Genomic DNA, 11,788 nt, shown 5'->3' with positions numbered 1-11,788 from the left:
ACTTGTCAGCATGTGGAACGAGTCGGACAATGGCGTTCAACCATAAACGTGTATAACCAGCCTGAGCACAGAGTTACGCACAACGTACAAAAACACGAGCCACACACATACACAGAGAGAAAAACACCACAAAAAGAAAACAAAGTAATAATCATCAGAATGAAAAAGAAAAAAAAAAAAGAAAAGAGATTGAAAAGGCATTGGCTTCGTTCTTCATTAGCATGGCAATATAACTCATTTTTTTTTGTTCCTTCTGTAAATAGGTCAAACCTCTGCTGATAGTTAATAGATTAATAAGTAACCACACAAAACAAGTGACTCTTTATACAGATGACATTTCTGACAGAAAAACACACCTACCGAGCCGATCCTAAGATATTGGGACTAAACAGCAGCTCATAAATAACAATAAGCTTTTTGAAATTAAATACGCTTAAACTGAACATGAATAATGGGAGCTTATTCCACAGTTACGGAAAATTTAATTAATATCAAACTAGTTAATGTAATTTAACTTTTCTTTAGTTGACTTATTGTTTTCATTATTGATTGCGCTACGACTTGGGTAAGACGAGCGATACATCTCTCTACTTAACATACTAAAAATTTTTGTTCCCAATTTTCCAGAACCCCTTTGGAAAAACGCCCAAGTGATAGCATTTTTGTTGTTGACATGAAAACCAAAGCAGACAAATTTATAAAGGGTAAACCTATAAAGTAAATAAAAATCAATCAATGTGGTTTGCTAGGATGTTCCCCCATTTCAACTCCACCACCACCTTTAAACTATTGGCCATAAGTGGCCAATAAAACTAAAAAGAATAAAGAAAACTGTAACAAAAACTGTAAAAAAATAAAGATAAACGTGTGACTCTTAAGTGGCAATCCACTCAAAATGGGGATGGCGAATATTAATTCTTTTAGGAAAAAGAATAAGCGAAGTGTCAGCTTCAATGTCATTAAATTCTTTACATCATTCAACACTTTTATTTGCCTGATACTGCTCAATGTAACGAAATTAACTTTACGAACCCCAGAAAGATGAATGACAATTGTAATTAATATTTCTTTGGATTAGATTCAGCTAATAACTTCAACAATTTACCCTTCACAAGGGGAGAACGTACATTCGCCGAACCTTCTTCGTTATTGGTTACCAAGCGAATACTAGCTAAAACGATTATTTTGAGACTTCTTTTTTGTAATGACACGTCGCTTTAGAATTTAAGATAATGATCTTTAGTTTTCTAGTTGATTTCGTTTAGTCAAAATGTTGAAAGTAGAAGCATTAGCTAGCGTAACCATGCTTTGAAGTTAATAAAAATATTAAAACGTGATATCATATTTGAAAAACGGATGTTTTAAAACACTGTTTATCTTCAGTTTGTGTAATGAATTAACCGAACGAATTACGTATAAGTATTTGTGCTTGAAGACGGATCTTTTCACATTAATAATATCGATTTCAGAGGCTTGTTTTTCGAGGCTTCCTTTATGAGGCAAAACAAAGTTTTCCTTTATTTGCGAATGAACACCTGAGCTCGCGATCAAAAACTGTATCACATAAAGAAAAAGGACTTATTGGTAAATCTATTTAAATAAGTGAGTTGTGGAAGGAAAAACCTGAAAAATATCCACTATGCAGTTTCTCTTCTCTCTATTCTATATGGTGCGTTCGTATTTACCACAACCACTACGGCTGCACTTGCACCTGCGAACTCCCGGACTGAACTCGTCCGTCTTCTCTAAAATCGATGGACCGGGTAGTCAGTCTGTCCTGGAATGCCCGGGCAGTGTTGATCATGGACACCAGCTAAGTTTTCAGCTGAGTTCTAGTCTACCAGAATCGACCCCACGAGTTGCACTATCGTGGACGATGGCTTCGCAGAATACCGGAAGTGCTAGTCCACAGTCACTGTTTATTGACGATTTGCTGGAACAACTTTTCACTTACCATCCAGTTGAGAAATGGCCATTTGCCGAAGACTGGGACTACATTGTCTCAACTGACATTCCGCAACCGAAAACGGATATTCGCGTCACATTCTCTAGCCTACACTGATGCTGCCATACGCTGTTGGTCGAATTGAAGCCATGGGCATTGTTCATCAACCACGCTGGCATGGATTTGATGCTAATTCGGGCCAGTGATTAAATCGGCTGCTGGACGCCTCCCAATCGAGCAGTAACGGCGCCTCCGCCTATGAACGACGCTACATTTCAAATTGGCATCACCAAAGAGGGACAAACGGAATCTGCATTCTATTCCCAACTGCTACTTTTGCAGGTTCAAGACCACTTTCACTTCATGTGCCGACCAAGAGTGGAAGGTCATTGTTCTGTTCAAAGGAATACAGAAGATGGCACTGCATGCTTTTTGACGTTGACGTCCAAAATGCACGATGGGATTCGCATTTTATCCGTTCAACCAACATTCCGTATCCACAATGACGCAGGAAGTGTTTTGAAATCGGTTGCGTAATCGGATTCGATCAATCGCAGTGGAAACAGACAATCATGGAACCTAAAGGAGACTCTTGTGCTGTTCCATTGCTATTTTGGCAAGGTGGAGGAAAAAACTCAGACCATTTTTCTTATCAGTGCGAGCTTGTTCATACTGGAGTTGTCCCATCCAACTTTGCCATTCAGGATCTCGGAACTCGAACAGCTACAATTTCAACTCACAACGTTACTCCGTATCTGTTCCGTTGTTTAACGAATGTCGAGAATTCGAAACGATCAACAATTGCCCCATCATCATTACCCGATTGGAGCAAAATGGACTGACGTATCTTTCTGTTGCCGTCGATCCTAATCCATTATGGGTTCTTATCAACAAAACTGAATTGACTTTGGCATACGCCCAGGCTTTTGATTCTATTACCGGTCAACCCGAATCGGATTGCGACAAACTTGATTGGCATGCTGTGATTGGCCCCAATGAAGCGGCCTTCTATACCCCGCCATGGGGCCAATTGCGCTATATGGACGTTTCACCACCTACCAATCTTCCGAGATTGCTACTTGCTTTGGAAGAGACCAGCCCCAAATGGAGCTATCCAATACATCCAAGCCACGCATACGACAAATTCCTAAGCCTATCACCCAATGTTGACGTGATGGTGAGAATTGTTGAAACAATTATACCCAATCAAACGGCAATTTACGTCGAACCCGTCAGCCTCGTTGAGATATCCGCTTCGGATGTCCGAGGACGGATTGAACTCCCGCAAACACTTTCTCAGACACCGGTAGAAAATATTCCAGTTGAGCCACTACACCCGATTCCACGTTTACCTTGTAAGGCGGACCGAAATTTCCGAAACCTTCATGAGTTAGCTAGTAATCAGTTCATCGGAATTTCCAACATCGCTTCGGAAGAAAAGGATTGCAATGCGACTGTTTACTGGCCAGAAATTGTTGTTTGTTTTCGGGACGACACTACTTTTCAACGCCGGGAAATATCTCGATTGACAGCCGACCATGTTTTGATAGACTACTGGCACAGTTCTTCTGCGCGTCACATCGTTCTCCGCTTCGGACATATTCAAATTGACAACCAAATGTATCAGCCGCAGTCAAACGTACCAGAAGCTGGCAATTGACCTCAAGAAGAAGAGAATCAAGAATTCGATTTACCGGTCACTCTTTTAGCTCAAGCTACACACATGTGGCAAGATAAATCGCTGACCAAATTATTGGTACCCTTCGTGAGAACGCGTTCTTTGTTTTGGAACTCGCTTTGACTAATTCTGGTCGAGCAGCGTTGCTCGATTTCCAGTTAGATCCTATTTTTCTTTTTTTCGATCGATTGTTTCAAGACTCACTGGTTTTCTTTTTAGAAAACCAGTGGTTTTCTTCTTAGACTTCACTGGTTTTCTTTTTAGAAAACCAGTGAGTCTTCGGGAGTGGTGTCATTTCCGGATCGAGTTGCCGAGGCATTTCGCCGAGGATAAACTAGGCCAAACATTGGCAATGCATTACGTTTGCCATGCCTTCTTCAAACCTGCCTAGGTCGCAGGGTCTATGGAATTGCTTGGTTCCCCAACCGCCTTAGCCCGCACTGTTACAATTGGTTTGAAAGATTTCGTTCGGTTACCATACCAGGGCATATGGCGTGACCCACGAGGTTTCCTTGCGGGCATTTTTAATGGTTCTGCCTCATTGGTGAGTCACGTTACGGCTGGAGCGGTAGCATCAGTCACGCAGTTGGTAAGTAGCGTGGCTCGTAATGCCGATCGCCTATCTTTCGATTTGGATTTCCAGCAACGAAGCGATGAAGGACGAAGAAAAAACCCCAAGTTTTGCCTTTTAATTATGCAATCTCTCATGTATTAAATATTCTGATTATTATTATTATTATTATTTTTATCAGGTTTTGCCCAAGGAATTGGTTGGGGCCTTAGCGCTTTGGGATTGAGCTTACTAGGCGCTTTAGGTGGCTTGGCTCATCATCCAATTTAGTTTCTGATTGAGGACGAAACGGATAGCCCTCGTGGTCAGGCCGTGGGTTTAACCACAGGAATTGTAGGTGTAATAGCCAAACCAATTTCGGGAGCTGCCGGTCTCGTCGCAGAAACCGGCCAAGGTTTGTTGGGCGCAACCCAATGGAATGAACCATTTCAAGCAAGACGACCTCAGTTATTGGGAACCAATCAGCTCGTCTCATATGTTCTGGACCAGTAAAAATATTGTGAAAATTAAGTGACGAGATGCCACCACTGATCGGACATCAGACTAAAGCAAGTCGGATTTGTTGCTGTTTGGAGGCCATGAGATCTCGTGTTAATGATGCTCTGCAATTGGCACGCGTGATTTTACTCGTTTCAACTCAGAATTTTTGCGTTCTGAATGTTGAAGTCAGACAAGTCCAAGTGGTCCTTGACTTGGACGAAGTCGACTGTTGGGCTCACGAAACCGATCCAACGGTGATTCTGGTAAGACCTACTCAGTTGAGCACTCCGGCGCCCATGGAACCTCGACGTGACGATGAATTCAATCCCCACTACGACTATCAGCGAGTCAGTGAGTTTGTCAGACTTACAACACTGTATTTTCTACAAGATTTCTTTATTCAATGCTTTCAAATGGCCAAACAGCAAAGAAAGGGAATTGGTTTTACTCTTATTTGATTCGTTTTTTGGTTGCTAACTTGCCTTGGACCGCTCGCTATTGTTAAGCATTTGTGTATGTGTGTGAGTGAACAATTGTGAATTTGAAAATTGTTAATTCTATTTGTTGGTTTATGCTGTTTGTGCTATATATATTTTTTCGTCACATTGATTTGTGTTGTTATTTACTTATCCCGATAAGTGCCTCTAAGGTTTTTCAACAGTGTAGTTTATTCGTTGCCGGAAAGGTAATTCAAGAGTTCAATACATCAATCGGTTACATAATTCTAAAGATGCACCGAATTTATAAAATTCACACGAAGTATAGCAGTCAATGAAAATTTTTTCCTGGCATTGTCTCGGCTAATACCGTTATGTGGCTTTAGCTATCATACCAAAATAAGGACGACCAGTATTACTTAGAATGGGTTTTGTGGCAGTTTAAGTTAGGGATTGTAGAATAATATCTTTTGTGCCCCGAACAAAAGCCTTGCGGGACACAATCAGTGGACCCCTTTGTCAACCAGGACTGGAGGAGGCAAAAATCGAATGTTGCCCCGAATGCCCCGACGCCATTTTAAATGGTGGTGGCTGTGCCGTGATGCCCCGAAATGTGAACCCCGATTGGCAAAAGAGCGCTCCGATTGGCTCGGGGCCGATCTCTATGCAAGATTAGCAGCCGATTTTACTCAGTGAAACACATGTTAAATTGTTATTATTCTTCATTACTTACTTGTTTCACTCATGTCAGTGATCCGTATCAAGCCATCATTTTGTTTCGCTGTTGTGTGGAGTTATCTTTTCTGGAGACTTATCGAACATGGCGACTGACCACAAGTAAGTTAAGTTTTATCTTTGTTGTTGGTACCGAACTTCATCGTTCCTTCTTGCAAAGAACATAGCAGCCGCTTGAATTCTACAAGACTTTTCTCGATCGCAAATCGCGCCCAGATGGACGAAGTCTACTCGAATTTAGGAAAGTGACCGTAAATGCTAGTTCAAGTGGAACAGCTGATGGCTCAGCCATTGTCAAATGTGGAAATACCACAGTTATATGTGGCATCAAAGCTGTAAATAATGAAGTCAATATGATTGTAAAATGCAAAAAAAAAAGTAAATTAAAATTTATGTTCAGGAAATTGCAGCTCCGGCAATGGATGAACCTGCAAAAGGCTTTATTATCCCTAATGTGACACTACCTCCACTATGCTCATCTAAGATCAAATCAGGTCCGCCTGGAAAAGCAGCTCAATCAGCCACTCAGTTTATAGCTGAGTTAGTGGCTAATAATATCATCCTTGATCTGCACAACTTGTGCATACACAGTGCTAAATGGGCTTGGGTTCTTCATTGTGACCTAGTCTGCATTAATCTGGATGGCAGTTATTAGATGCTTGTGTAATAGCGTTGATAACTGCTTTGAAGAATGGTGATTTTTAACCACTCTATTTATAATTGTTTTTAATTATGCATAACTAACTCTTATGCTTTAAAGTGACCCTTCCAATTGTCATTTATGATGAAGAATTGGATAAGTTAATTTGTGACCCAGACCAGAAAAGGCCGATTGAGGGCATTAAACAGCCAGTCACTTCAACATTTTCCCTGTTTGAAAAGTATTTACATTGGCGTACATATGGAAACCCAAACAAACAATAGCATAATTCCATTCTATTTTAATTAGTGGCATTTTAATTGGCGATCCAGCATCGGAGGAAGAACAATTAGCTGCAGGCTTAACGTCCATCACCATGGAAGGCACCCTCGTAACACACATGTACAAACCAGGTATAAATTGAAAACTAAACTAGTTCATCTTGGCATAAACTTCAATTCTTTTTATAGGGGGCTGCACTCTTGATGGGAAACAGGTAAAAAAATTGATTCAGCAATCAGAATTAAAAGCCAAGGAAACTGTAAGATTAATTGAAGAGGTTTGCTCGTCATCATTTGCAGAACGATGAAATTTTTTTTCATCGCCTCTATTTCTGGGAAATAAACTTTCGAGCATCAGTTGCCATTATGTAAAGAAATTCGCAGCCCCATATCTTAGGTTTAAATCTTGTGCCTAGAAAAAATTATTACTAATCTCCAAATTAAGCTCAGCGGTTTCCTAGTCACATTTAAAACCAAAACTTATACTTGGTAAGGAAATAACGGCATGCAATTAATCTCCAAAGATTAAAAATAGCTAATGTTGATCCATAGAATTAGTGTAATTATGTACCTGTCGGTAATAATTTTTCTTAAAACTGCTTTATTATCCGCAACTTTTATATCTAAACATTCTGGCGCTTATAGTTACTTTCAGCTTTAGATGGCAACAGATTTTTATTGAACTAGCAGGCCAGGTAGGTAAAACTTGACCATTTGTTTGACTGTATAATTATCTGTACCAATCCTAGATTAAATGAATGAAGAATTTTTTTTTTTTTTTTTAGGGTGCCTCCCGTGTGGCGTTGCCACGTCGGGAACGGGTCGTCCTAGGAATGAAGAATTTTGCTAAGGACAAAGGGCAGGCTAGTGACATGTCGAGTAGGTGGGTTATTTCCCTGTAACTCTTTAAGTGTTAAAACTTGAATACTGAAAATGAAATTACAAACCAAGTTCAACCAACCCAGAATTGGCATGTGAAGCAGGTGCACTTGAAGGCATTCCATCACAAGATCGGAATTTCTGCTGCCATGTGACCCTACCTACTACTTCGTTAGTGAGATAAACTATACTCTATTCCAACAAAAATTCCTTGTCCCACAATTTTTTGTAAAGAATTAAACAAGTATACACTAAAGTATTTTAAAGGTAAACAACTAAAATTTAAAAGGAGATTATTTTATTGCATCTCCATCTCGTCTTAAAACGGACCAACAATACATAAGATTGGAAACAATGTTAAGGTAGGCTATCTACCAAAACCATAATTGTATTGGCAAAGCAATTTATTTCGTGTGCTCATGTTAGTAGCCAACATAGAATTCTGAAAGTTGGTAGACGGTGCACTTGTGTGTCGTTGCTAGTTTTGTAACACAAACGGTAAATTGGTAAAAAAAAAAGTCAAAGAAAATTATAAACAAATTATGAAAAATTTTAACAAAAATATTCTAATAAGGCCTGTTTCTCCAAAGTCAATATTTTAGCATGGCGGGGATTTCCGTGGTTTACAGTCGTGTGATATCATAATTTATATCTATGTCACCTCAAACCTCAAACCTATTTTTCTTGAGGAATAGACAGTGGATTAAATTCTGATTAATCTTCAAGACTTACTGTCGATTGTATCTTCCTTTTGCACCTGCGATACAATACATTATAATTAAATAAATACCTGCAAACATCTTAAATTTTTTCATTTCCAATCGAATCGTGCGATCTTGTTTCAAATAAAGTCTCACAATCACGCTACTTTTTTCACTTACGACAATATTTCAATTTAAAGTGATAAAGGGTTGTGTCAAAAGGCATGTACTCTTTTGGGCGAGTTACAAAAAGGACTCCAGGGTTTCCGACTTTTGGTTGCAGGTTTCCGACACTTGGACATCTGGTACCCGACGTTAGGACATCTGCCCACCGACGTTTGGACTACTGGTCCCCGACGTTTGGGCGCATCAGTAAATTGTTGCTGAACCCACCGAGCGCTATACTTTCCGACAAGAGGACTCCCGTGCCATCGACATTAGGACTTTTTTTTTTTTTTTTTTACTTGATGATTGGGACTGCAAACGTCAAACGGACTCGCATGTAAACGACAAACGGACTCCCGATCTAGCGACAAATGGACTTTCAAACAGGTACACAATCATTTTTTTTTCTTTTACCTATACCATTGCCAAGTAGGTAGGGTATTTAATTAATGCAATTACTACACACCCAAATGCAGAGCAGATCTTGATCTATTTGCCTGTAAAAATTATTTTTAAAGTGATATTTATGTTCTGTTATATTACGTTGTGACAACGGCCGGGACGAGAGAAAAAAGTTAAATATTTTTCCTTTGCCACCAGCTAGCATTTACGGCATTTTCCAGCTTATTATTTTATTTAGATATTTGTTATTATAAACTGTAATTTAAAGAATAAAGATCAGTTGCCTAATTGAAAAATGTTGTTATGGAGGGAGGAATGTCACAACATAAGAACTCCTCTTCAAAACAAAATAGGAGCATTCTTCATGTGTCTGTGGGTATTGGCTACTTTGTGTCATGTAGACTGTTGACGAAATGTTCTCTGTTCTAAAACTATATTCTTCAACAAAAATTTGGGTTACATATAGCTGTTCCACGAAACTCATTTAGAGAACTAAAAAATGCCAGCCTTAGACCTTCGTTGTATCAAATTCTTATTATCAAATGTCTCGTTGTATTTGTGATTGCTTAATTCTAGAGTAGGCTATAATGAAAACCCAATTGACATTCCAGGACGGCGATGGGATTCAAACGAAACAGAACCAAAGATTAACACTGTCATCGCCGCCCAAACAGGAGATGCAGCTTTTCTTCATTGTCATATGGAGCTCAGAGAGGATCATGGCGTAAGTTTCACTGATGAACCCAAAGGCAAAAAAGATGATTGTTTAAATATTAGGCGTCCTATATAATATCTTGCGTATGCAGATGTCAACTGGCACAAACAGAATATAACATAACATGACGAAAATAATATTTCAGTTTTAGCAACCGAAAAGCAGCTAAGCGTAACCAACTAAAAAAAAACTCCTAAAACAAAAAAAAATGCGTTACACGTAAAGTTTTTCCCTACAGTGGTAGATGGGAAATAAAGTTGCTAATAAATAAAACCCTTTTCTAGTAATTTGTATTTGGTTTCAGTTGCCAGACCACCACAGCGAACTAGCTGCATAAATTAGAATAGAATATGTTACGAGTTACTTCAACGAATGATTTACATTGCAATAAAACTGTTTTTTTTCCTCTGTTTGTTGCAAGCATTTAACAACTTTACTTGTTCGTCTGGTTATTATGTCAGAAACATCCCAATTCTGAAAGGTAGGTACATCCCTATTACTTTGTAGGTATCTTGGGTACGTCGGCGATATTAGTATATTTTGTAGTGCGGACTCTAAAGTATATTCAAGGGACGAAAGGATTCGTGTTACTTCAGCGGACAATACCGAAAACATTTGGACGTTGCTTATAAAATACATAAGAAAAGACGACGAGGGTATCTATGATTTCAGGTTGGAACAGCTTTATTTTACTCTTAAACTGAAAAGTATAACGGCCGCTTCTGCTTTCCTAAACTGATTCTTCTACTTACAGATCACGACTAGGAAATCCGCATCCACCCAGTCTGTCGAATTACGAATTGTTGAACCACAAGCTGTGCTTGTCGGGTCTGAAGATATATATTTTGGTGTCGAGAGTCCTTTTACAGTTACGTGCGTCATTACGAATGTAAGTGAAATCTTTTATTTTTAAATTTACGTAGTGTTTTTTATCTACGGTAATCATCCTGATTTTACGAAAAATTCAAAGACAAAGAGGGCATGCAAATACAGTTTGTTGTTACATGTTAAATATATTTTTCTGGGTTTTCTGTTACAAATGAATTGGTATAGCACGGATGTGTACCTGATTAGGAAATCCTTAATTTACAATTTACTCTAGTTGTACTTGTCCATTGTTTTTAATATATATCACAACCTGCTTTCAGAGATTTATTGGTTTATGAATTTTAAGATTTCTATTATAGAAAAAAAGGATTAATAAGATTATGTTAGTATAGTACCACTCCATTTCCACGTTTCTTTATCACAGACACAGAATGGTCATATCCATACCATACAATGTCTTGGATGACGTTTGCAATAACATTATAAGGAATGGTTTCTATTGCTACACCATATCTTAAATGCCTTGAATAAACTAAAAAGGATTAGTAAATTTAAAATAAATAAAAACTTGATAGGTTTACCTCTGGCATCAGCACGTAAACTCTTATAGTTTTATTCATACTTTTTTCTATAATACAAATATTAAAATTCATAAGTTGACACACATAGAAAAACATCTTATAGTAATTACATTAATTAAATACCCTACCTACTTGGCAATGGTATAGGTAAAAGAAGAAAAAAAAGATTGTCTACCTGTTTTGAAAGTCCATTTGTCGCTAGATCGGGAGTCTGTCTGACGTTTGCAGTCCCAATCATCAAGTAAAAAAAAAAAAGTCCTAATATCGATGGCACGGGAGTCCTCTTGTCGGCAAGTGTACCACTCGTTGGGTTCAGCAACAATTTATTGTTGCGCCCAAACGTCGGGAACCACTAGTCCGAAAGTCGGTAGACAGATGTCCTTTCGTCGGGTACCAAATGCCAAGTGTCGGAAACCTGCAACCAAAAGTCGTAAACCCTGGAGTCCTTTTTGTAACTCGCCCAAAAGACTCTGTCCCTTCGAGGTTGAGGTGCCGGGCTATAAGGGGCGGATAATGGCACTAAAAACTTGCCTTATAAAATTTCTATGGCACCAATTTTTATATTTAATATTACCAAAAAACCATAAATCCTATGTAAAAACAAAGTTCTTTTTCGTGATCCCTGTTAAATCTTGAATCTAAATCAAATATAGTTATCTAGTTAATGATATTATTTTTTATAAAGAAAAGTCGGGCTAATTTTGTCAGGCTTAAAATTTCTACCGAACCTATTTTTAGATTTTATATCAC

At 38.6% G+C, this 11,788-nt stretch overlaps 3 long non-coding RNA genes and 1 pseudogene across 3 annotated transcripts; 2 read left to right on the top strand and 2 right to left on the bottom strand.

Annotated features, from left to right (window-relative positions):
• The first annotated feature begins 5,916 nt into the window (after positions 1 to 5,916).
• On the top strand, positions 5,917 to 7,970 carry LOC130700328 (exosome complex component RRP43-like; annotated as a pseudogene).
• Positions 7,928 to 8,931, bottom strand: LOC130700336 (uncharacterized). The gene is made up of 2 exons (XR_009003748.2): positions 8,437 to 8,931; positions 7,928 to 8,329 (listed from the first exon to the last, which is right to left on the bottom strand). It is a non-coding gene; the product is annotated as an uncharacterized LOC130700336 (long non-coding RNA).
• LOC130700333 (uncharacterized) lies at positions 8,576 to 10,543 on the top strand. Its single transcript, XR_009003745.2, has 3 exons — positions 8,576 to 8,899; positions 9,526 to 10,301; positions 10,384 to 10,543. It is a non-coding gene; the product is annotated as an uncharacterized LOC130700333 (long non-coding RNA).
• Positions 10,296 to 11,264, bottom strand: LOC130700334 (uncharacterized). The gene is made up of 3 exons (XR_009003746.1): positions 11,214 to 11,264; positions 11,039 to 11,085; positions 10,296 to 10,979 (listed from the first exon to the last, which is right to left on the bottom strand). It is a non-coding gene; the product is annotated as an uncharacterized LOC130700334 (long non-coding RNA).
• Between the last annotated feature and the right edge of the window lie 524 nt (positions 11,265 to 11,788).

The sequence above is a fragment of the Daphnia carinata genome, chromosome 8 (assembly GCF_022539665.2).
Source record: "Daphnia carinata strain CSIRO-1 chromosome 8, CSIRO_AGI_Dcar_HiC_V3, whole genome shotgun sequence".
Taxonomy (NCBI): Eukaryota; Metazoa; Arthropoda; class Branchiopoda; order Diplostraca; family Daphniidae; genus Daphnia; species Daphnia carinata.
Note: the sequence above shows the minus strand (reverse complement) of the source record. Positions and strands in the feature narration are given on the sequence as shown.